The sequence below is a fragment of the Lagenorhynchus albirostris genome, chromosome 6 (assembly GCF_949774975.1).
Source record: "Lagenorhynchus albirostris chromosome 6, mLagAlb1.1, whole genome shotgun sequence".
Classification (NCBI taxonomy): domain Eukaryota; kingdom Metazoa; phylum Chordata; class Mammalia; order Artiodactyla; family Delphinidae; genus Lagenorhynchus; species Lagenorhynchus albirostris.
The window spans coordinates 58093976-58118701 of record NC_083100.1 but is presented as its reverse complement, the minus strand read 5'-3'; the positions used below and the strand labels follow the sequence as shown (position 1 = coordinate 58118701).

Here is a 24726-nt window from a genome sequence, read left to right as displayed (position 1 = left end):
GCTCAGCGCCGGGAGGCTGCGACCATCCGGGAACTTCGCTGGGATGTAAACCCTCCCCCTCGGCTGCCGGTCCCCACCCCCCTGCGGCCCTGCCACTTGTGGACGCGCGGCGAGGCAGCCGTCCGCCCTTCGCCCTCCTGTCTGCGCGCCGCGCCCGCGCTGCCCCTTGCCGAGGTTCTGCGCCCCGTGGCCTCGGGACCCTGGAGGAACGTGGCAGTAGTGGCGCGGTTAGGAGTCTGGGGCTCGTGTGTCGCTCCGTCTCCCTCCCCTGTGTTTGCAGAGGAGCGGGAACTGGAAGGGGTGTCCAGCCGAGGGCCCTTTCCCCCAAGGACTGCAAGCTCTCCAGCTTCCCGCTGCCGGGGTTACCCCCCAACCCCGAGGGAAAGCCTTTTCTCATCGCCTTCTCCTCTGTTCTCAAAAGAAGGGGCCTGCTTTGAGACATCTTAAATAGAAATTCAACTTAAAAATAAATTTTAAAATGGAGTGGCGCCCACAGAGGCCCAGGGTCCATCCACATCTGTCTTCCTGAACACTGCGTGGGGACAGCACTGCTACCCCTCTCGTGTAAAGATGCCCGCCCCTCCCCCTCCCCCTCCCACCAGCACCAAGAATCGGCTGGGATTGAATGGTTTTGCTCTTAGTGGGGATGGATTTGTCATCAGCCACCCACATACTCAAATACGGTGGCATCAACAGCAAACATTTGGAGAAAGCTGAAGTTCTACTCTGTTGCCGGAGCTGTTACTGACCGGCTCTGAAAGCCGCCATCTCCAGGCTCCAAAGAAAAGTTAATACACACTAAGACGACACAGGTCTTAGAACGTGTGCGTTTGAAAAGAACAAGTTACGATCGATATAATAACCATTTAATCATATTGTTAAAATATCAAGGCTGCGTATCCCCTTAAATAAAAGCAGAAAAGGTGGGAACATAGGCACTTCAGAACTGATGTCCTAGGCTGAAAAGGTGGTTCATCCTTGACTTTAGGCTGTCTGCTCCTATGCCAGTTTCCATGTGCATACTTGTACCTTGACACGCATGCTCTTAACAGATACAATAATTCTTCTGGGAAAGAGGTCGGCAACATGGATAAACATTCCAGTGACAAAATTTGTCCCTAAGTGTACCCATCTTTTAAAGGTTCATTACGTATTTCATCATTCGAAGCTTTTCTTTTTCAACCATTTCTATAGTGATATGCTTGCTGTGTTTTATATAAAATGAAGACCATTGATTTCATATATCAGTATATTATTCCAGACTTGGGAAAAAAAAGTCAGTAGCACTTACCACTGTGTATCATGGAAGTTAAGTCCAGGAGCTGGCTCCTGTCAGCCCTCTAAGCCTCAGTTTTTGCTTCAGTCAAATAGGGATAACAATAGCTCTTACCTCTTAGGATTGTTGTAAGGATTAAACGTGATAATCCCTCTAAAGATAAGGAGAGTAGCGGCACACAAGTGGAACAGGAATTTTTACTTATCTTTAATTCCCCAAAGCCCAGTAGAGCTCCTGGCAACTTTTAAGGAATTGATGAAATGTTGGTTGGGATAAGAACTCTCTGGAGTGTGTGTCTTTCAAGAATCCATAAAAATTTTGCATTCGTACACAAAAAAGAAAATTAGGAAGATAAAATATATGTCCGTTCCCATTATTTCATCCTTGGAAGCCCAAAATAAATGATATTCTGAATTGTCTACTGTTTTAAGTCACCCATAAAGTCAGTGATCAGTTGTCCAGAGTCCCCTGGCTGTCTCTCCTCAGACAGCATTTCTCTCAGTAAGGTCAAAACCTGAATAGTATTTTATCAGGGGTAATTTTCTAGTTTCCGTGAGTGGGCTATGGTTATGTTAGATGTTAACATTTAGGAAAGCTGAGTGAAGGGTACATGGAAACATTTTTTACTATTTTCACAACTTAGTTGTAAGTTTCAAATAATTTCAAGTTGAAAAAGTTAAATTTTCATCTTAAAAAGATCAAAACCTAAAATTCTACAACAGATACCTTCTTCCCTTGCGTGATGTTAAATTATACTTTAAAATTAAGATACTGAGGGAATTCCCTCGTGGTCCAGTGGTTAGGACTCTGCGCTTTCACTGCTGAGAGCTGGGGTTCCATCCCTGGTCTGGGAATTAAGATCCCACAAGCCACAAAGCTTGACCAAAGAGGGGGGAAAAAAAGATACAAAATGAAGAATGAAGTTAGGGGACTTCCCTGGTGGCACAGTGGTTAAGAATTCGCCTGCCAATTCAGGGGACATGGGTTCGAGCCCTGGTCTGGGGAGATCCCACATGCCACAGAGCAACTAAGCCCGTGTTCCACAAATACTGAGCCTGCACTCTAGAGCCTGTGAGCCACAACTATTGAGCCCGCACTCCTAGAGCCCATGCTCCGCAACAAGAGAAGCCACGGCAATGAGAAGTCCGTGCACCGCAAAGAAGAGTAGCCCCCACTTGCCACAACTAGAGAAAGCCCGTGTGCGACAATGAAGACCCAATGCAGCCAAAAATAAAAATAAATAAATTTATTTTTTAAAAAAATGAATGAAGTTATTACCAGGCACCAGGCAAAGGTATCATGCTAAACCTCTACAGTCATGGGCACTTCGAAATGAATGAAGAAAAAATGACTTCTTGAATGCTGCTTGAAGGCAAAGTTAGGCTAGGAATATTATAATGATCTTGGGAAAGAAGGAAAAGGGAGGGAGATAGAAGGACATTGAGACTGGCAAAATTAAGACAAATTTACCAGAACCCAATATTATGAATGATATATATGTGCTTATCATTTCAGAGCTACCGTTTTGGGACTCATCCTAACCTCTAAACTAGGCCTGTGGTGTTTTAGAACTTCCCCTCTTATAACAATTATTTGTTTATTGCAATTACTTTTTAAATGCCTGTCTCCTCCCCCCTCCCCCAAGGCAGTAGTCCCCTTTGGGGGGAGGGGCATGTGAAGGCAACTGGTTCACCACAGTACTCCCAACACCTGGCACATTTCTAGTACTCATGACCACTGGATGAATGAATATTCCAGGCATTAAGCTAGGTCCTTTTACATATAGTATCTCATTTAATTCTCAAGGCAAATTAACTGAATAGATATTTGCCGCCATTTTACAGATGAGGAAACTGTGACTTAAAGAACTTAGGCAACCTGCCCAAGATCACTCAACTTGTGAACATCAGAATCCAGATTATTTTGACAGCAACGCCCTGACTCTAACTACTGTGCATACTGTCTCTTGACCCTACTTCTTGTGTTTGTTCCACCTCTGAGCTTCTGCTGGTGCGAATGACCTGAATTGACTAGCATCCAGGTTCCTTGACGCCAAATAGCAAAAGAAGAAAACTTATTGATCTTTGAACAGACTTACTGGGGTTCAGGTATATCTGGTTAAAGGCTCTATACTGACAAGTGATTTGGGTTCTCTCTTCTGACTTAATGCAGGGAGAACATAGAATGTTATGTGGGACAAGAGCACCAGGCTAGGTCAAGGGGTGCTGCAGAGAATCAGGGTGTACTTAGTATCACACCTTATTCCAAAAAAACTTAAGACAGTGAGAATTGAATGTGATGAATTTAAACCTTAGTCCAAGCTAGCAAATTTAATCATCTTCTCTCCTTATTAAAAATATATCCTCATTCTAAATGATTCAGGTATTCCATAAGCATAGGTATGGAAGGCTAAAGACTCCTGCAATCCCATTCTCCAGAGATAACCACTGTAATAGTAGGATATATATTCTTCTCAATATTTTTCCTATATATCCTTAATTTTAAAAAAATCAGCAAATATTTATGAAAAGCCAAATAAATGGGGCCATACTATACATTTTCTTCTGTAATTTGCCTTTCTTTTCCCACTAATCTATTGCATTGTTTTTCTGTTGCTATATAACAAACTTCCATAAATTTAGCAGCTTAAAACAACATCCATTTATTATTTCATGGTTCTGTAGGTTAGAAGTCTGGACATGGCATGACTGGGTTCTCTGTTCAAGGCATCACAGTCTGAAATCAAGGTTTCAGCCAGGGCTGAGTACTTCTCTGCAGGCTTTGGGGAAAATCCACCTCCAAGCTCATTCAAATCATTATGAGCAGAATTAAGTTCCTTATGGTAATAGGACTAGGGTACCCATTTACTTACTGGCTGTCACCAAGTGGCTGCTTTCAGCTCCTAGAGGCCACCTGCATTCTAGCGTCCTCCATCTTCAAAGCCAGCAATGGAGAATTCCCTCACATTGAATCCCTCTCACACTTTCAGTGTCTTTTACCAGGAAAAGCTCAATCCTTTTTAAAAGCTCAGCTGATTACATTAGGTCCATTGAGCACAATCTCCCTATCTTATACTCAACTAATTTAGGGCCTTAAGTACATCTACAAAATCCCTTTACAGCAGCATCTATATTAGTGCTTGATTGAACAACTTGGAGAAAATATGTGTGTACCGGGAGTAGAAATCTTGGGACCATCCTAGAATCCTACCCACTGTAGATACATAGGTTTACCTTTCCATTTCCCTAAATATAAATCTACTTCATTCTTTTTAATAGCTATGTAGTCTTTCACTGTATGATGAATCATAATCCAACCAAATCCCCTATTAGCAGACATTTATGTTGCTTCCACTTATTTGCCTTTTAGAAATACGCAATAAAGATTCATGCTCTTAAATGCTGACACACATGTGTCCTTCTGTAAATTAGCATCCTAGAAGTGGAGGTGCAGGGTGGAAGGGTTTGCACCTTTTGATAGATCCTGCCAAATTGCTCTCCAAAACGTGATACCAATTTATACTTTGAATGACAACATTGAAGAATGGAAATAGCTAATTCTTATAAACACTTAAATTCCCTTCATAGACTGTTTCATCAGGAGGCCATAAGTGTAATGGTTAAGTGCACAGACTCTCTGTCAGGTTTTTTGTCTTGACTCTTTGATTTCCTAATTGTATGAGCTGGAGCAGGCGGCTAAGCATTAGTTTCTGTATCTCTAAAGAGAGGATAAAAATGGCATCCCTTTGTATTAGTTATCAGTTGCCGTGTAACAAATTACCTCAAAAATTAATGACTTAAAACAACACACACTTATTATCTCATAATTTCTAGAGGTTAGAAATCTGGGTGCAGCTTAGCTGGGTGTTTTGGGTTAGGGTCTCTTGCAAGGATGCCGTCATCTCAAGGCTTGATTGGAGGAGGATTCACTTTCAAGTTCACTCACTGGCTGTTGGCTAAAGACATTAGTTCATTGCCACATGGATGTCTCCATAGGTCAGCCCACATCGTGGCAACTGTTTTCCCTCAGAGTAAGTGAGCAACGGGCAGCACCCAAGATGGAAACCACGGTCTTTTTGTAATCTTGAAAGGGACATCTCATTGCTCTGCCACATTCTAGCCATTAGAAGCAAGTCACTAAATCCAGCCTGCACTTGGGGTGAAGGTGTAGTACAAGGGTGTGAATATTAGCAGTCAGGGGTCACTGGAGTCATTAGAGGCTGCCTACCACTCTCCTCATGAAAGTGTTGTGAGGTTCAAATGAGTTCATGCATGTAAAAGAATACACATGGCGTCTGATTCTTAGCAAGCACTCAAGAAAAGTTCATTATTATTGTTGTTATTATCATCATCCTTGTTCATTACTCACACCCATTTTCCTATTTGACCCAGCATCACATCAAGAACAAAAGAATGGCATTTACACCACAGCTGCTGTTTGGACAGTACAGCAGGCAGTTTCCATCAGGAAACAGAAATCTTCTCAAATGAGGTAATATAGGAAAGCTTAATCAAGGAATTGTTTACAAAGGTGTTTAGGAAAAGGAACAAGGGACGCTGCCATTACTGCCCCCAGGCCTGAAGGGGACAGAATGTGAGAGGGTAGCTTCAGCTTTGGGAGGGGGCTGCTGGCAGGAGTTGTGACCTTCAGATGAAGAAGGGTGTCAAGCCACGGTGACCCTGGGGTGGGACTGGAGCCATAAATACCCTGACTTCTCTCCTGCCAGTGTCACCACCATGTGAACCCAGTCAGGAGCCAGAGGACAAGGAAACCCGCCATGCTGTCCGCACAGGTCAGCCCCCCAGGACTGGAGGGAGGAATGGAAAATGGCCAGCACAGGCAGGCACAGCTGTTCACCAACCGATGTTTCCCGGGGACCTGACATCATGTCCCTTCACATAAAAGAGGAACTGAAAGGCAGTTAACCCTCAGTGTCCAGCATAGGGGGCAGGAAAGGGTGGTGGCAGGGAGCACAAGTCCAGAGGAGTTTGATCCAACTGCTGGTTTCTGGTGCCCCTACAGGAGCAGTGAGGAAGGTACAAGGATTGAAACTCACAACTGGCAGGCAGGTCCCAAGTAAGTGTCTCAGGAAGATCATGTGGGCTGTAGGTTTTATTTATGTGGGGAATGGACTTAATGGCATGAAAGGCGTTTGTTCTGATGACTCTGATGGATGATTAAGCCTTGCTTCATTGGTCAGGTGCCAGGGCAGGTACCTGCGAAGACCTTAGGAGCTTCCAAAGGCACAAGGTTTTCCAAATGTCCTCCTCCTGTAACAAGGATCCAGGCGCCTAACTTCAGTGAGATGAGGCGGCACAGCTGGAGGACCAGCGAGAAGTGGACCCTTAACACCATAACCAGGAAGTGGGGTGGCCCCCAGGACTCAGAGTGGGCCTTTTCCTTCCCAGTCTCAGCATTCACAGGGAGTCCCTGTGGAAGTGTAGCCGTGCTGGGATGGTTATTCCGTGCTGTACACCTGCAGAAGTGGAGGATGCTGGAAGGGGCAGGGAAGGCTGAATTTGTTTATTTATTGTGGCAAATTGATATTCACTTTAAAAAAACACTTTATGAAGATGCTGTTAAAAGATGATTGATCTGGAAGACAGCCCTTTAAAAGGTAAGGAGGGCGCTTGCTAAAATATCCCAAGGGTATTTTGAAGAATGATAATGTGTCACAGACCCAGGCCAGTGATGAACTCAACCTTCTGCAGTAGGTTTTAAAAATTACAAAAGTTAAATATATGTAAAAATATAAAACATATCAAAATAGTGATAATAAAATTAAACAGTAGAATCTATGAGATGGGGTTGACTGAAAATCTGTAATTTGAGAAGACATTATCTGTGTGAAAGTACTTAAAGATGTTACCGAACCTAAAACTTTTTAAAACTTCAAGTGTGTGTATTCCTTTTCTTTTCAAAAAAGGCAAGCGTTCTAAATTTGCTCTTCTTTTCTGTGATGATAAATGGTCGTTAGCAGTGTGCTACCTATTTAATAGTTTAGAAAAAAATAAGTTCTCTTAATCTATCCCTTTAATGTAAAGTGACATTTTAATGATGTGAGAGAAACAGCCTTTGAAAAGAAATTTGTACTCTAGAAAGTATTTTTGAAAAGAGGTATTTGGAAGTATTTCCATCATCCTATGGTTTTGTTTTTTTTAAAAAATCAAGTTTATTATCTATAAAAACCTTTATATCTATTTACTTTGAAAACTTGGAGAAGAATTTTAGATCTGCTTAAAAACCTTCCTATCAACGTATTTTAGAAGAGAGGCGGACAGCTGAGTCCTTTGTTAAACTTGTAAAATGCATCAGATTCTAATAACCTTTCAAGAATAAATTATTGACTGCAGGGACCAGAGAAATTTACCAGCTGAATTTCAATAGAGACCTTTACATAACAGGTGAGTGGGCCTGAAACAATTACTGTGATTTCCTAAGTGCACCCAGTGCTCCTCTTCCTCGTGGGGAGCAGGTACTCGTTGGGAGGCCTCTTCTGCTATGCCAGCCGCGTGGTCCAAAAGCAAGTAGTGTACTTGGAATTGGACCTCCCAATCCAATTTTATCACAAAGGGTTAAACCAAGGTTGTAAAAGATAATGGAGCACTAAAAAGATCTATGGGGCTTCCCTGGTGGCACAGTGGTTGAGAGTCCGCCTGCCGATGCAGGGGACGCGGGTTTGTGCCCCGGTCCCGGGAAGATCCCACATGCCGCAGAGCGGCTGGGCCCGTGAGCCATGGCCGCTGCGCCTGCGCGTCCGGAACCTGTGCTCCGCAACGGGAGAGGCCACAACAGTGAGAGGCCCGCGTACCGCTAAAAAAAACGAACGAACCATCTATGGTTGCCAGGGGCTGGGGGCAGGGAAGAGGGATGAATAGGTGGAGCACAGAGAATTTTTAGGGCAATGAAATTACTGTGTATGATACTGTCATGGTGGATCGTGTCGTTATGCATTCATCAAAGCCCATAAAATGTACAACACGAAGAGTGAACTCTAATGCCGGTTACAGACTTTAGTTAATAATAATATATATCGATATTGGCTCATTGTTTTATAACAAATGTACCACACCAATATGAGTTGTTATTAATCTGGGAAACTGGGGAGAGGAGGGTTTTGAGTGGGTATATGGGAACTCTTTGTGTTTTCTGCTCAATGTTTCTGTAAATCTAAAACTACCTCTCAAAATAAAGTCTATTAATTTTTAAAAAATGAAACATTCAATTATAGTCCTCTTAGAAAGAATATTCTTGTTGCATTTTTAAAGTGAGAGCAAAAATTTTGTACCATTAATAAATAAAGTACTTAAAAATACTGTTTACCTCTAACTCATTCACTTTAATTTATATTTTTGTGTATGTTTAATAATGTACACAATGGAGTATCACAGTAACACCTGATTATAATCTGTAAGTCATCATCAGTCTATGGCGGGGAGTTGCACCCTCAAACATTTGTGCTGATACTATGCACATTCGAAATGTTTGTTGCTCTCTGGACTAATGCTTTCCCATGGAGAAAGTCAGCTTCACATGGCTCAGTGAGTGTCTGGCGGTGGCTTGGTAAGCACTCTTGGAAGGTGGTGCTGGAGGATGAATTACTGAGGCTGCCTTCCTGGGGCCGGGGTGGTACCAGTCAGGCAGCCTGAAGGGAGGGTGTCCCGCAGAGCAGCAGTCAGGATTAGGGGCTGAGGGACTTGGTTTATGTGGAGAACATAAAAGAACCAGAATATTCATGACCTGGCCAAGTGACCGGCAGGCCGGGGAGCCTGGTGTGGAGCTCTGGAAGAGCCAGGTCCTCTGGCAGGAGGGGAAGATAAGACTGGCTTACGTGGGCTATTCATCAATGAGGTGAGTCATGGCGGTCATGGGGAGACCCAGCAAGACTTTCAAATGGATAGATTCCATCAGCAAGTCCAGTTCTGGCAGCACGGTGGGGCCTGTCAAACCCATAGTCATAACTTGGTATCAAGGGTCACTGGAGTGATAAGCCCCTGTGGGCTGGACTCGAGAGATTGGACTCGGAGGGCTGATGCGGCCAGTGTGGCCGGTGCAGCCAGTGAGGGCTGAGGGGTCAGTGGGGCAGGCTGGGCTAGCTAGCTCGGCCTTCCCTTCAGCCGGGAAGAAGGAAGCAGCTCCCACTTCCTTACTCATCACACAACTGAATCAGGAAATGAAACGGCCACTTCCTGGCCTGTAGAGAGAAAGAGCTCCTTGGCCATCTGCCAACTAGAGGAAACCCCAAATTCAGCCTCTCCCCAATCCCTGAAGCCCCGAGTTCCTCTGTGATGGTGCCCCGTCAGGTACAGCACTGGTTGCACATGTCTTCTGACAGCAGAACTCTTTCTTTATGCACAACACCAAATATATAAAGCCAGCCAAGGCCGAGCTGCCCTGGTGGAAGGGCAGGGGAGCTGCAGGGTGGGAGCTCAGACGTCTGTCCATGCTTGGCTTCCAAAATGAACCCCGAGGCACAATTTGAGAACCAGTGCCTAGAGAAGCAACTCCAAGCCCCTTGACATTCCTTCTATTTTACCTTCCAGTCTTGTCCTCGGGCACTCCTTGCTTTACGTTTTATGCCTCAAAGTATAGCATTGCTCCCACCCATCTGAGCTGTTTCATGCCTCTGTGCTTTGGCTAATGCTGTTCCTTCTGCTTGGAATGTCTTTCCACTGGCTGCCCCTGGCCCAGTCTTCAGAATTCACCTGTGATGGCATCTCCTTTGATAAGGTCTCTGGGCTCCCATAGTGCCCTTGAGATGTCTACATCTGAGAAGTTACCTCTTTCTACTGAAATTCTTTCTGTATCTGTTACCCTTACTAAACTGTAAACTTCCCAAGTGCAGGAATCGTTTGAATCTCTAAGTCCTCCATTCCCATTCCCAGCACTTGGAATAATTGATACAATTTTTTTTTAAATTTATTTTTTGGCTGCGTTGGGTCTTCGTTGCTGTGAGCAGGCTTTCTCTAGTTGCGGCGAGCAGGGGCTACTCTTCGTTGCGGTGCGCGGGCTTCTCATTGCGGTGGCTTCTCTTGTTGCGGAGCACGGGCTCTAGGCATGCGGGCTGCAGTAGCTGCAATGCGTGGGTTCAGTAGTTGTGGCTCGCAGGCTATAGAGTGCAAGCTCAGTAGTTGTGGTGCATGGGCTTAGTTGCTCCGCGGCATGTGGGATCGTCCCGGACCAGGGATTGAACCCGTGTCCCCTGCATTGGCAGGCAGATTCATAACCACTGTGCCACCAGGGAAGTCCCGATACAATTGTTTAAACATTATCAGTCATCAGTTTAGAATGCAGTTTAGAAAGGAGTCACCAGTCTCCTTTCTGGAAAGCAAGTTGGAGAAGAGAATGTGTAATAAAGGAGGGAGGGGGCTTCCCTGGTGGCGCAGTGGTTGAGAGTCTGCCTGCCGATGCAGGGGACACGGGTTCGTGCCCCGGTTCGGGAGGATCCCACATGCCGCGGAGCGGCTGGGCCCGTGAGCCATGGCCGCTGAGCCTGCGCATCCGGAGCCTGTGCTCCGCAACGGGAGAGGCCACAACAGTGAGAGGCCCGCATACCGAAAAAAAAAAAAAAAAAAAAAAAAGAAGGGAGGGAGGGGCACAGTACCTGAAAGCAGAGGGGAGAGGAGCTGAGGACTGAGGGGCTGGAGGGAAAACAACCACATCCTGTGGATTTTTGCATAAAGTCACTGAAAGTTTACATCAGGTTTTGGGCCTGACATACCTGGCACCACTGCTGCCAATTAAACCTGGTAATAAGTAACTCTGGGAAAATGCACCCTTGTCTGCAATAGAAGGGCCTTTCCAGGAGTTCTGGAGGCTTTTGATTACTCCCCCGAGATGCTGCAGGCCTCCAGGGATTCTAACCAGCATAATGGATTTTTTTAAGAAAATGGAGACAGCTGAGCAAGGAACGTTGTTCAAGTCCCAGGGGGATGATAATGGTTTGGTTTAGGACTCCTTCAGATCTGTCTGAAGGGAGAAATCGCTTACTGGAATTGTTTGTTCATGGTTAGGGAGGGGGAAAGGGAAAAGGCATTGGATTTTGTATTATGAGAACCAGATGGATCCCAGGCCCTGCTTTAAAATATTGAACAATCTCTCCATATATAGAACGAGCTAGCAATGCTCCGCTTTCCCTGCTTCCCAGGTGCGCTGCAAGAACAAATGGGACCAGCACTGCCGCTCACTGGCTTTGTGACCTTGGGCAAGTTCTTTAAACTGTGCACCTCGGTTTCCTCGTGTGTCAAACGGGACACTGCTTCCTTTAATCAATGAGATAATCCACAGAAAGCTCTTAGTACAGGGCCTGCTATAGAGTAAGCACTCAATAAAAATCAGCTAAAGTGATTGCTCACACCCTTGAGCCATTTGGACGAGTTTAATTGATGATAAAAAGGCAGCTGAACTTCCAAAAGGCAAGAGAGCGTAAAACTGGCCCTGAGTCAGCAGAATCAGCATGGGGGGGGGGGAGCTTGTTAGCGATGCAGAGATTGGGGCCCAACACCAGCCCTAGTGAGTTTAACAAGGTCCCCAGGTGATTCATATTCCAGTTAAAGTTCAGGAAGCAAGAACGTAGAAGCACTGACATATCTACCACTTAACTCTGTAGGTCTCTTTGGGCAGGTTCCTTAATCTCCCCGTGCTTCTTTTGTCATCTATAAAACCCTGGCTCACAGGGCCGAGGTGGTGGTTAAACGACGTAATCTGTGCCAAGTAGCTAGGGTGGCGTCTGCACGGGGTAAGCGCCCTTCAGGATTTGCTGCTCTGCTCTCCAGCCCCACCCCAACCCCGCCCCTGCCCAGAAGCCTTTGCTGCTGTGTTTTTCAGCCCTCCCCCAACCCCAAGAGCCTTGCACCTGGGGCCATGGTTCAGCCGGACCCAGACGGCCAAGTTCCCGTGCTGGCTCCCCAACCTGGAGAAAGGTCTGCCTGTGTGACCTGGACAGCCACCTGACTGTTCCAAGTCTCAGTGTTCCCTCTGTTAAGATTGGACCAGTGACTGTGCCTAGCTCTTGGGGATGCCGAAGCATTTGAGTGAGACATGCGGCAAAGGGCCGGGCCAAGGCTCGCGCTTGGGTTTATCGATGGGCACGTACTGACTGGAGTCCACGCTCCAGGCTCAAGTGTTCCCTGACCCTCTTGCTGCCCAACCAACAGGCGCAGGAACTCCCTGGGTACCAGGGAGGACAGGACCCAAACCGTTCCAGGCAAAGGAGAGAGAGAGGGCCGGCTGGGCCAGGTGAGTAAACCAGCGTGACGCCTCCCCAGGAGACTCACCTGGACTCTCCCCTAGCCCCTAAGCCCACGAGGGTGGGGCTCAGCGGCAAGTTTGGGGAGCGTCTAGCGTTTTGCCTCCACATAATGAGTGTATGTGCTAGGTGTACTGTGTGGATAAAGAATAGAAGAGTCCTGAGGTATAAACATGATGACCAGACGGGAGACTCATCCCCATCTCTGTCTGTTCTGGGCCTGCCAACCTGCGCTGTTAGGATTGAAGGAAAGGCCAGTATGTTATCCCATCTCATCGTTGCCTCTAACACCTTGTTTTCACAGTTCCTCTCAGTGACTCTGGTGTCACCACAAGAAGTGTGTCCTTTTAAGGTATGAACCCGAAACTCCAGTGGGCTTCTCTGAAGTTAGTGGAGAGCTTTTCACCTACTTCAGTTAAACTGGCGGTGGGGATCTCATTGCTTGGAGAAGAGTCTTCCACAATGAACGTGAGAACAGTTTTTGTTTTTTATTATATTGAAGTATAGTTGATTTACAATATTGTGTTAGTTTCTGGTGTACAGCAAAATGATTCAGTTATACATACATGTATATGCATTCTTTTTCAGATTCTTTTCCATTATAGGTTTTTACAAGATATTGAAAATAGTTCCCTGTGCTATACAGTAAATCCTTGTTGTTTATCCATTTTACATATAATAGTGTGTATCTGTTAATCCCTAACTCCTAATTTATCCCTCCCCCCCTTTTTCCCCTTTGGTAATACATGTTTGTTTTCTATGTCTGTGAGTCTATTTCTGTTTTGTAAATAAGTTCATCTGTATCATTTTTTTTAGATGTCACATATAAGCGATATCATATGATATTTGTCTTTCTCTTTCTGACGTCACTTAGTATGGTAATCTAGGTCCATCAAGGTTGCTGCAAATGGCATTATTTCATTCGTTTTTATGGCTGAGTAATCCATTGTGTGTGTGTGTATATATATATATACAGACATGCACAGTGTACATAGCATGTATGTAGTAAAATGAATTATTTTTAATACTGACATAGCGCTGTAGTTTTGTGAATGTCTTATATCCTTTTTCAGGGAATAGTTTATATAGAATTTCAGGCTTGGGTGCTGGCGGTGAAGCATAGTACTTCTTCCTTGAGTCTTGGGGAGATGTGCTGTTCTCCATTTTCTGGTTTACAAGACCAGGGTATTGTGTTATACTACAAAGACTCTTCATTTCAGGAGCTTGTTTTCAATGAGACTAATTATTGGTATTAATACTAGAATTAAAAGAAAGTATAGGATAGATGCAAGCTGTCCAACAGCGAAAAATGGATAGTCCACAGGCTGTCCTCCGATTCATGTTAGTGTTCAGTAAGTCTGCCACTAATACTCAGAACAAGAATTGACTGAAGGGCCGGAATATTATGCTTCATTGTTTAGATGTATGGAGTATTGGAATGAATGCCAGGATTAGGATTGAGAGCAGCACGGCTAAGACTCCTCCTAGTTTGCTGGGGATTGATCGTAGAATTGCATGCGAATAGAAAGTATCGTTCTGGTTAGATGCACGGTGGCGTGCTGAGTGGGTTTGCAGGGGTGTAGTTGTCAGGATGTCCTAACAGGTCGGGTGAGAATAGTGCTAGTATGAATGAGGCTAAGATTAACCATAAAGTGCCCAAGATGTATTTTGTAAATGTATATATTTAATTGTATAATAGGGGTGGAATGGGATTTTGTCTGTATCGGATGGTATTCCTGTGGGGTTGTTGGATCCTGTTTCATGGAGGAATAATAGGTGAACGGCCGCTAGTGCTGTGATGATGAAAGGGAGAATGAAGTGGAAGGCAAAGAATCGTGTTAGTTGGGGCTTCCCTGGTGGCGCAGTGGTTGAGAGTCCGCCCGCCGATGCAGGGGACACGGGTTCGTGCCCCGGTCCGGAAGATCCCACATGCCGCGGAGCGGCTGGGCCCGTGAGCCATGGCTGCTGAGCCTGCGCGTCCGGAGTCTGTGCTCTGCAACGGGAGAGGCCACAACAGCGAGAGGCGCGTACTGCAAAAAAAAAAAAAAAAAAAAAAAAAAGAATCGTGTTAGCGTTGCTTTATCTATGGAAAAACCACCTCAGATTCATCTGACAAGGGTGGTGCCGATATACGGGATTGCTGAAAGTAGGTTTGTGATGACAGTAGCGCCTCCGAATATTTGTTCTCCGGGTAGGACGTAGCCTATGAATGCGGTGGCTATGACTACAAGTAGCAGGATAATTCCAGTGTTCCATGTTTCCTGAAAGGCATAGGATCCACAGTATAGGCCGCGTCCTACGTGGGCATAAAAGCAAATAAAACACATGGAAGCTCCATTTGCACGTATGTACAGGATGATTCGGCCGGAGTTGACGTCTTGGCAAATGTGTGTTACTGATGAGAAGGCAGTTGTTGTGTCTGGTGTGTAGTGTATTGCCAAGAATAGGCCTGTTAGGACTCGTAGGATTAGGCAGATGCCTAGTAAGGAGCCAAAGTTTCATCATGAGGAGAAATTTGATGGGGTGGGGAGGTCAATGAATGTGTTGTTGAGAATTTTTATGAGCAGGTGGGTTTTTCGGGTGTTGGTCATTGGTGTTCTCGTAGTGGAATGGTAATGATGATTTTTCATGTCATTGGTCATGGGTGAAGTCCATGTGAGAATAATGATGACGTGTATTTATTTTAAGCATTATTTTTGTGATTAGTTTTGTGGGGTTTCTTCGAAGCCTTCTATTTACGGGGGTCTAGGGTTGATTGTGGGGGGTGGTGTTGGGTGTGGGATTGTGTTAAATTTTGGTGGTTCATTTCTAGGTTTAATGGTGCTTCTGATGTATTTAGGGGGAATATTGGTTGTGTTTGGTTATGCAACGGCTATGGCCACCGAACAGTGCCCTGAGGTTTGGGTTTCTAATAAGGTTGTACTGGGAGCATTTCGTTTTGGGTTGGTAGTAGCGTTTTTAATGGGACTTTATATTTTGAAGGATGAGGATGTGGAGATTGAGTTGTTTATGTTACTGGTGACTCTGGGTTTTTCAGTGCAGAGGCTATGGGAATCGCGGCGTTACATAGTTATGGTACTTGGTTGGTGGTTGTTACGGGTTGGTCCTTGTTTATTGGTGGTGTGGTTATTGTGGAGGTTACTCGGGGTAATTCAATAGGAGTATGCTGAGGAATGATAAAAAGGAGAGATTGATAAGGCCTTTTTGATTTGAGACTAATGTGGAAGATTTTAGTTGAATGAAGGCTGTATTTGGTAGGATGGTTTCTAGTCAGATTAAATTTAGTAAGGAGGTTGCTAATTTTTGGCTTATTAATAGATTTAGATGAGGAGGTAGGTGGTGTATGATGGGGGGGAAGTATCCTAAGAGAGTGGAGAACTTGGAGGAGTCTGATGGGTGTATATATTTTAAGTTTTGTGTGTTAAGGTTGATTTCGAATGCTAGTACAAAGCCCAAGGTTGTCACTACAAGGGCAGTCAATTTTAAATGTAGGGGGATGGTTGTTGGAGGAATGCTGTTGGAGATGAGGAAGCCAGCAAAAATACTACCGATAAACAGGCTCTCGATGGAGTTGATTAAGAGGGGTTGTCTCTGAAGAAGAGAAGCGTGGCTGTCCTAGTAGTGCAAAGAAGATAATGCGAGTGCTATAGATGGCTGTGAGGGAGGTAGCGGTTGGAGTTACTAATAGGGCTCAGGTGTTGGTATAAGTCGTAGTGGCGGTTTCGATAATTAGGTCTTTAGAGTAAAATCCGGTGAGAAAAGGTATTCCTGTTAGTGCTAGGCATCCAATGATAAGGGCTGTTGCAGTGAAGGGTAAGGTCTCGAATAACGCTCCTACTTTTCGAACGTCCTGCTTGTTGTCTAGGTTGTGAATGATAGACCCAGAGTATAGGAACAACACGACTTTAAAGAAAGCGTGTGTGCAAATGTGTAAAAATGCTAGATGAGGTTGGTTGAGGCCAATCGTTACTATAATTAAACCTAGTTGGCTGGAGGTAAAGAAGGCAATAATTTTTTAATATCGTTTTGGGTGAGGGAGCAGATAGCTGTAAACTGGGTGATAAGGGCTCCTAGGCAGAACATTATTGTTTGAATGAGTTTGTTGTTTTCTATTAAAGGGTAAAATCGGATAAGTAGGAAAACTCCTGCTACAACCATTGTGCTTGAGTGGAGTAGGGCCGAGACTGGGGTAGGACCTTCTGTTGCTGAAGGGAGTCAGGGATGAAGTCCAAATCGGGCTGATTTTCCGGCTGCGGCTGGTACGAGTCCCGTGAGGGGTAAGTTTAAAGAGTTTTGGTTGAGCATGAACATTTGTTGTAGGTCTCATGCGTTTGTGTTAGATGAAAATCATGCCATTGATATGATGAATCCGCCATCTCCCATGAGGTTATATAAAATTGCTTGAAGAGCAGCTGTGTTTGCGTCTGCTCGCCTGAGCCATCGTCCGATAAGCAGGAAAGATATGATTCCTACTCCTTCTCATCCAATAAAAAGTTGGAAGAGGTTGTTGGCTGTAACAAAGATTAGCACAGTGATAAGCAAGAGGAGTAAATATTTGAAGAGTTGGTTGATACAAGGGTCAGAGTGTATGTATCACATTGAGAATTCTATCATGGACCATGTGATGAACAATGGTACGACTATGATTGAGAAATAGTCTATTTCGAAGCTGAGTATTAGTTTGAGGGTTTGGATGGTAATGCACTGTCAGTTTGAGATGAATATTTCTTGGCCTGTGTGAAGGAATATTATTGTTGGGATTAGACTCGTAATGAAAGCACAGGAGACAGTATTTTTTACATATCATGGGTATTTGTTATTTTTGTAGAAGTTCGTGCTAGTTATCATGATTGGAATAATTAGTATTAGTAATGTAATGAGGGCAAAAGAAGAGAATAGGTTTATTTTATTTGGAGTTGCACCAATTCTTTGGTTCCTAAGACCAATAGATAACTACTGTCCTTTAGAAGTTTGAAAAAACCATACTATTAGGTATGGGGACATGAATTAGCAGTTCTTGCAATACTTTTTCGGTAAATAAGAAGTCTTAGTCTTCTGTTGCTAGATTCACAATCTAGTGTGTTTTTTAAACTATATCTACAGTACAGGGGACCAAGATGATCTTGGGGTTTAGTGATAGGAGTAGAAGTGGAAAGATATGTAGGGTTATAAGAGCATGTTCTCATGTGAAGAAGGGTATAATGTTATTGACATGGTGTGTATGTTTGCCTCGTTGTGTTATGATTAGTATATACATGGAGTACAGGGTTGTAATTACAATATTGGTTCCTATTAGGATAATAGTGAGATTTGATCATGAGAAAGTTGACATGACTGAACGGTTCCCCGATTAGGTTAACGGTAGGGGGTAGGGCGAGGTTTGTTAGGCTTGCTAGTAGTCATCAAGTGGCTACCAGTGGGAGAAGAATTTGCAGGCCTCGGGCCAAGATTATGGTTGACTATGAATTCGATCGTAATTTGAGTTTGCTAGGAAAAACAACATAGATGATGTGAGGCCAAGAGCAATCATTAGGGCGGTAGCCCCTCTATAACTTCAAGGGGTTTGAATAAGGATAGCTGCGATAACGAGTGCTATGTGGCTGACTGAGGAGTAGGCGATGAGTGATTTTAGGTCTGTGGGATGTAGGCAGATAGAGCTAGTTATGATTATTCCTCATAAGGAAAGCATAAGGAAAGAGTATGCTATATATTTTGTTAGAGGGTTAAGTACTGATGTGATTTGCAGCATGCCATAACCCCCGAGCTTTAGTGGTACGGCTGCAAGGACTAGGGAGCCTGTGATAGGGGCTTCTACGTGTGCTTTGGGTAGTCCAAGGTGGAGGCTGCAGAGGGTCACTTTTACTATAAATGCTATCATGCAGGCTAATCACATAAAGACGTTGGACCAGGAGATGGGTAGTGGTTGGGTTCAATATTGGAGTAATAGGAAATTTAAGGAGCCTACAATGTTTTGTAAATATGTTAATGCCACTAGGAATGGAAGTGATCCAGTTAGTGTATAGAATAGAAAGTAGAGTCCTGCATTAAGTCGTTCTGTTTGGTTACCTCAGCAGGTAAGGATAATAAGGGTGAGGAGTAGTGTGGCTTCAAGTATAATGTAAACTAGGATTAGTTCTGTGGCGTAAATGTTATGGTTAGAAGTGTTTGTAACGTGATTAGTATTGGGAGGTAAAGTTTTTTTCCGATTAGTGGTTCTTTGAGTAGGTGGGATCGGCTGGCCATTAAGATTGGGGGAGGAGTCATACTGTTAGGATTAGTAGTGGTGTGGAAAGGGAGTCGGAGAAGAATGTTAATGAATAGTTGAGGCTATTGTTGAACTGATTAAGAAGAAGTAGGCTTGTGAAGCTAATTAATAGGCTGTGGGTTGTGGAGTTGATTCAGATCATGTTTTTGACAGCCAGGTTGGGGGTATTAGTATGATTGTGGGGATGATAAGTTTTTAGCATTGGAGAAGGTTGAGGTTTTGTACATAATCGGTCCCATATGTATTCGATACTATTACTAATAAGGCTAATCTGAGAGCTGCTTCGCAGGCTGCGAATACCAGTAGGATGATTGGTATTATGCTGGCTAAGGTGAAGTGCGAGTTTAAAATTGTTAGAGGGGCTTCCCTGGTGGCGCGGTGGTTAAGAATCTGCCTGCCAATGCAGGGGACACGGGTTCAAGCCCTGGTCCGGGAAGATCCCACATGCCGCGGAGCGGCTAGGTCCATGAGGCCTACTGAGGCTACAGGCTCAACTACTGAGCCTGCGCGTCTGGAGCCTGTGCTCTGCAACGGGAGAGGCTGTGACAGTGAGAGGCCCGCGCACCGCGATGAAGAGTGGCCCCCACTCACCGCAACTGGAGAAAGCCCTCGCACAGAAACGAAGACCCAACACAGCTAAAAATAAATTAATTAATTAATAAAAAATAAATTAAAAAAAGATTGTTAGGGCTGCTAGGATAAACAGTGATAATATTATACCTTGTAAACAAAGTAGTGAGGATATTAGATGGGATCGGTATATTAGTAAACCTATAAGGGATATGGTGAAGGTTATTATAATGTTTATATGTACTAGAGACACTTGGTAGTTATGAGTTTAATCACAATCTAATGAGTCGACATCACGTGTTTTATTTTAAACTAAATACCATGTTCAGCCCACTCCAAGCCCTTTTGAGTTCACTCGTAGGCCAGGCTGGTTGCTAGTACTGAAATTAGAAACAGGGTTATGATAAGTATTGTTTCTAGGTTGTTTGTTTGGGTTGCTCAGGGGAGGGGTAGTAGGAGGGCAATTTCTAGGTCGAAGAGAAGGAAGGTGATTGCTACTAGGAAGAATTTTATAGAAAAGGGTAGGTGGGCGGATCCTATAGGGTCAAATCCTCATTCATAGGGGCTTGTTTTTTCTGTGTAGATGTTTCGTTGAGGAAGTCAGAAGGCAATAAGTAGGAGTAATGAGGCTAGTATTGTGTTTGTTAATAGGGTCAGTATTAGGTTTATTGTTCTTTTTCGAGGTGTACCGAAACTAACTGATTGGAAGTCAATTGTACTAATTAATACGAAAAGGCCTATAAGCCTCATCAATAAATAGATACGTAAAGAAATAGTCATACAACATCTACAAAATGTCAGTATCAAGCAGCAGCTTTGAAGCCGAAGTGGTGGTTGGATGTGAAGTGGAATTTTAGTTGGTGCAGGAAACGATAAGAAAGGTGGATTCCAGTGTAATCCATGGAAGCCTGTGGCTACGAAGAAAGTTGACCCACAGACCCTGTCTGAGATTGTAAAAGGGGTTTCATATATATATATATATATATATACACACACACACACGCACACACACACACACACACACACGCAAACACATACCACATCTTCCTTATCCATTCATCTGTCGATGGACACTTAGGTTGCTTCCATGTCTTGGCTATTGTAAATAGTGCTGCTATGAACATTGGGATGCATGTATCTTTCCAAATTAGAGTTTTTTCCGATATATGCTGAGGAGTGGGATTGCTGGATAATATGGTAGCTCTATTTTTAGTTTTTTAAGGAACCTCCATACTGTTCTCCATAGTGGCTGTATCAATTTACATTCCCACCAACAGTGTAGGAGGGTTCCCGTTTCCCACACCCTCTCCAGCATTTATGATTTGTCGTCTTTTTGATGATGGCCATTCTGACTAGTGTGAAGTGATGCCTCATTGTGGTTTTGATTTGCACTTCTCTAATGATTAGCGATGTTGAGCACCTTTTCATGTGCCTGTTGGCCATCTGTATGTATTCTTTGGAGAAATGTCTACTTAGATCTACTGTAGGTGGGCACAGTTTTGATTCCAAGTCCAGAAGGGACTAAGGGAGTAAGCCCTGTGGAAGTTGGGACTTCTTCACCAGCTCCACGGCCTCCCTCCCAAGAGGGGCTGCGTCTGCCCAGAGAAGGGCCTTGAGTGGGCAGGCAGGCTGGGCCATAATCCTGGCACTGCTACTTCCTTGCTTCCTGCATGACGTTAGGCTAATTATTTCTTTCTCCTGAAAATCAATTTTGTCTGCAAAATGAAGGTAATAAAACGTCCTTGTGTAGCATTGTCATGGGAATGAAAATGGAACATACTTTATAAGGATCCAAAGTGAAACACTTGAGAGCGTGAACGGGGCGTTATTAGTAATTCCACAGGAGCCCGCCTAGCGGCACTGTCCCCGACAAAGTGGCACATGTGGTCTCCTTAATTAAAGGGCACATGCTAGGTGCTCAGTGAGTGGTAGGTCATTTCTATTGTTACATCTACTTAAGACAGGATTGCCAGATTAGCGGAGAAAGGTTGTGTCACAGGGCCCAGCAGTAAGGTGAGAATTACGGGGTTAGTGATAAAGTAAATGTAGCCAAGATTCAATTCATGAATCACTGGGATTATTGCACACAATTAGCATGAAACACAGGTTAGTCAAAGTAGGGAGGAAAAGAGGGTGGGTAATAAACCAGTCCCAGGAGAAGTTTGGGAAGGAGGCGTCTAACACAGGCAGTGGTCTCTGGTCCAGCAACAGGTCTTGCGACAAGCGTGAATAGAAAGTCACCTTCTGGGGGCTTCCCTGGTGGCGCAGTGGTTAAGAGTCCGCCTGCCAATGCAGGGGACGCGGATTCGTGCCCCGGTCCGGGAAGATCCCACATGCCGCGGAGCGGCTGGGCCCGTGAGCCATGGCCGCTGCGCCTGCGCATCCGGAGCCTGTGCTCCGCAACGGGAGAGGCCACAGCCGTGAGAGGCCCGCGTACCGCAAAAAAAAAAAAGAAAGTCACCCTCTGCTCTGACAGGGCCTCCGGTGTCCCTGGATCAGGTCTCAGCAGTGTGGAGCTGGGTTCTCCAGTGAAGAGCCTTCAAGTCACTGGACTCAGTGGTCCCACGTTAAGGAGTCTGTCAGAAGCGAATGAGACTGAGCCCCAGGGGGTCTTGTCTGTATCAGTTGCTCCTCCTGTTCCAGTGAAGTTTTTCCGAGGACATTACCAAACAATTTCCTTATCTAAAGTAACAATTTATCACACGAAGACACCACAGTCCTATACTGGATGTTCCAAAACAACTAATATGGAAGTTCGTGTTGGCCACTGCAATTCCATCTTGAATTACTTAACACAGCTTAAATCCTACGAGTTTCACACCAGATGAGTAGGAATCATGACATGAAAGAAATCACATCATAACACAGGGTCTGAAATACTGCATGGAATATACTTATAATAAAAAGTTAGTTGTTTATCTGAAATTCAAATTTAACTGGTTGTACCGTACCTTATCTGGCAACTCTTGTTTAAGAGCCTTAGGTCACAGGGACTTAAGTTATAGAAGTAAAACTCTGTTACAGCCAATGCCATGAAGAGGGATTGCCTCTTAGAAACAAACTGTTGCATTGGTTCTTTTCTCCCAGCAGTCACTGGGGTTATTTTGGAGCCGGCTTTAGGAGAAGGGGGAAGAGAAACGAAATGAGGGTGAGGGGAATGGTGGAAGGTGATGGAAGGTCCAGAGAAACTGGAGGGAAGATGACCAAGATTTCCTGAGGAACAAATGGAGACAACGCTAGAGCCTTTCAGGGCGTGGAGCTTTAAGAGATTAAGGACAGAATGAGCCCTTTGGGGAAAAGATAAAGAGGAGTTTGGAAAGCTCAGCATGAGGTGATGAGTTGTATTTCCCATGCCCTGAAGGCAGGAGGATGGTTACTGGTAACTGGTGTAAAGTTTCAGGTGTTGTCTATTTCAACCGTGACATTTTCGGTATGTTATTTACCCAGAATGTGCAGAGAAGATTAGCAGGGCTTTTTCTTCATTTGCTCTCTTTTTTACCTTAAAGGTGATTTGAGAGCTTTCTCTCTCCTGTTGGTGTGAGAAAAGACGGTAAGAGAAGGAGGGAGATGAACCATGGTCTTACACACTGAGTGCTGTAGGCGCATGTGAGAATCAGTCCTGGGGCTGTGCTGCGGGCAGGAGTGGGTCTGGGAAGAGGTGTCCACCGGCAAGGCCAGGGCTCCGCCCTGGTCCTGTCTGACTCAGAGGGACACCTGCTTGTTGGTGGCGGGGCTCCCCCTGGACTCTGCAGAGCCAGGACTAATGTGAGCACCGAGGCTGTCATTTTTGCAGAAGAGCCCTGGGAAGACTGTCCTCTTGGCTGGGGCGTTGTCTCCGTGGGCCGTCAGCCCCTTTGGCCCTTCACTGATGGGCTCCCCCTCTTTGGGAGGGGGTGGTATATTTAAGGCAATTTAAGGAGTGATGCGAGGGATGCAAGCTATAGGTTTCTTTCTCACTACTGCCCACAGACATTCAGTCTGGGTTAAGCCCCTGCACACACACGCACGCACGCACACACGCATCCCCTTTTTCTGGTTGTGAGAGGAGCAACTGAGAGCCTTTCCCCTTTCTAATCTGAGTCCTGGAGTGGGAGGGAGAGAGTTCCACCACCAGTCCCTTCCTGAGATCAGACGGCTTGGTCGTATGGAGGTGACGCAGTAGAAAAGGCTATTTGAAAAGCCTTTCTAGGAAGCAGAGCACAAGACAGCTGCAGGCTCTTACTCGGCTGTTTACCTCGCAGTCAGGAGAGAAGTTTGCTCCCAGCAATTGGGGTCAATTCCTTCTCTCTTTCCCCTTCCTCCCCATAACCCACACGAGGCCGTCCGCATGCTCCCCTACAATCCAGCCAACCAAACCACACACTGGGACCAAGACATTGGAGAGAAGTGGAGGGTGGCACCGAAGGCAATCACCTGGCTCCCACCTTCCGCCCGCCTTTCTCCTCTATCGGATTCAGAGTTTTTCATTTGACAATCCCCTCACTCGGGCTTCGCATCAGCTGGTTTCCACTTTAGCTCCTGTTCCCCAGGGATGTGGCTTCTTGCTCATTCTCACACACAACAAGGCAAACCTGAGTGAGAGGATTATCCAATGAAAAGAAACTATGAAGCCAGTTAGGAGAAACGTGGGCAGAAGATGGGTGTCAGGTGTGTTCCCTCGCGTCTGCCCTCCGCTTTCTCTCTCCAATATTTGGATTCCCATGTGCGGTCCAGAACTAGAGTTAAATGTATTCAACAGAAAAAAAAAAACTTCTTTATTCTGAGATTATGCCCTTCCTAATTTTTGGTGTTAAAAGTTCTTTTTTTCCCCATAAAATGAAGGTCATAATGAATGATGATTTTAAAACTGTTCATAGTTAGCAATATAAGATGTTAGCAGACTCATGTCAGTCCCTGAAAACAATTTCTTTAAAATATTTTACGCTTACACTTGAAATTCACAAGTGTGGGAAGCACTGAGTTAGGACCTTGGCGCCCCAGGTGGCTGGGCCAGAGCAAGCATTCACATTCAGGTACCCGACGTGGCACTCACAGGCACACCTTTGCACTGCAGCATCCTTTCATGACAGGCAGGGAGGTGACGGAGCAGACTCTTTCCGACATCATGGATTCTAGGGTAGAATAAATCTAACCTTCCACTGGTGTCCTTATTATACCACAGAAACTGATGAGAAATTCAACATGCATTTTGGCAGCAAAATGTTGCCGTGTTTGAGAGTTACGTGTACAAAGCCGGTGAAATACATTCTCCACCGGATTCTAAATTTAATTAGCCCTACTGCTTTGTAATTTTGTTAAATTGAACAAATATACATTTGAATCCTAACTGGACAAACATGGAATGAGGGGCTGTGGGAAAACTAGGAG

At 44.8% G+C, this 24726-nt stretch overlaps 1 pseudogene; it reads right to left on the bottom strand.

Annotated features, from left to right (window-relative positions):
- Positions 1 to 15662: 15662 nt before the first annotated feature.
- Positions 15663 to 24462, bottom strand: LOC132521530 (NADH-ubiquinone oxidoreductase chain 5-like; annotated as a pseudogene).
- Between the last annotated feature and the right edge of the window lie 264 nt (positions 24463 to 24726).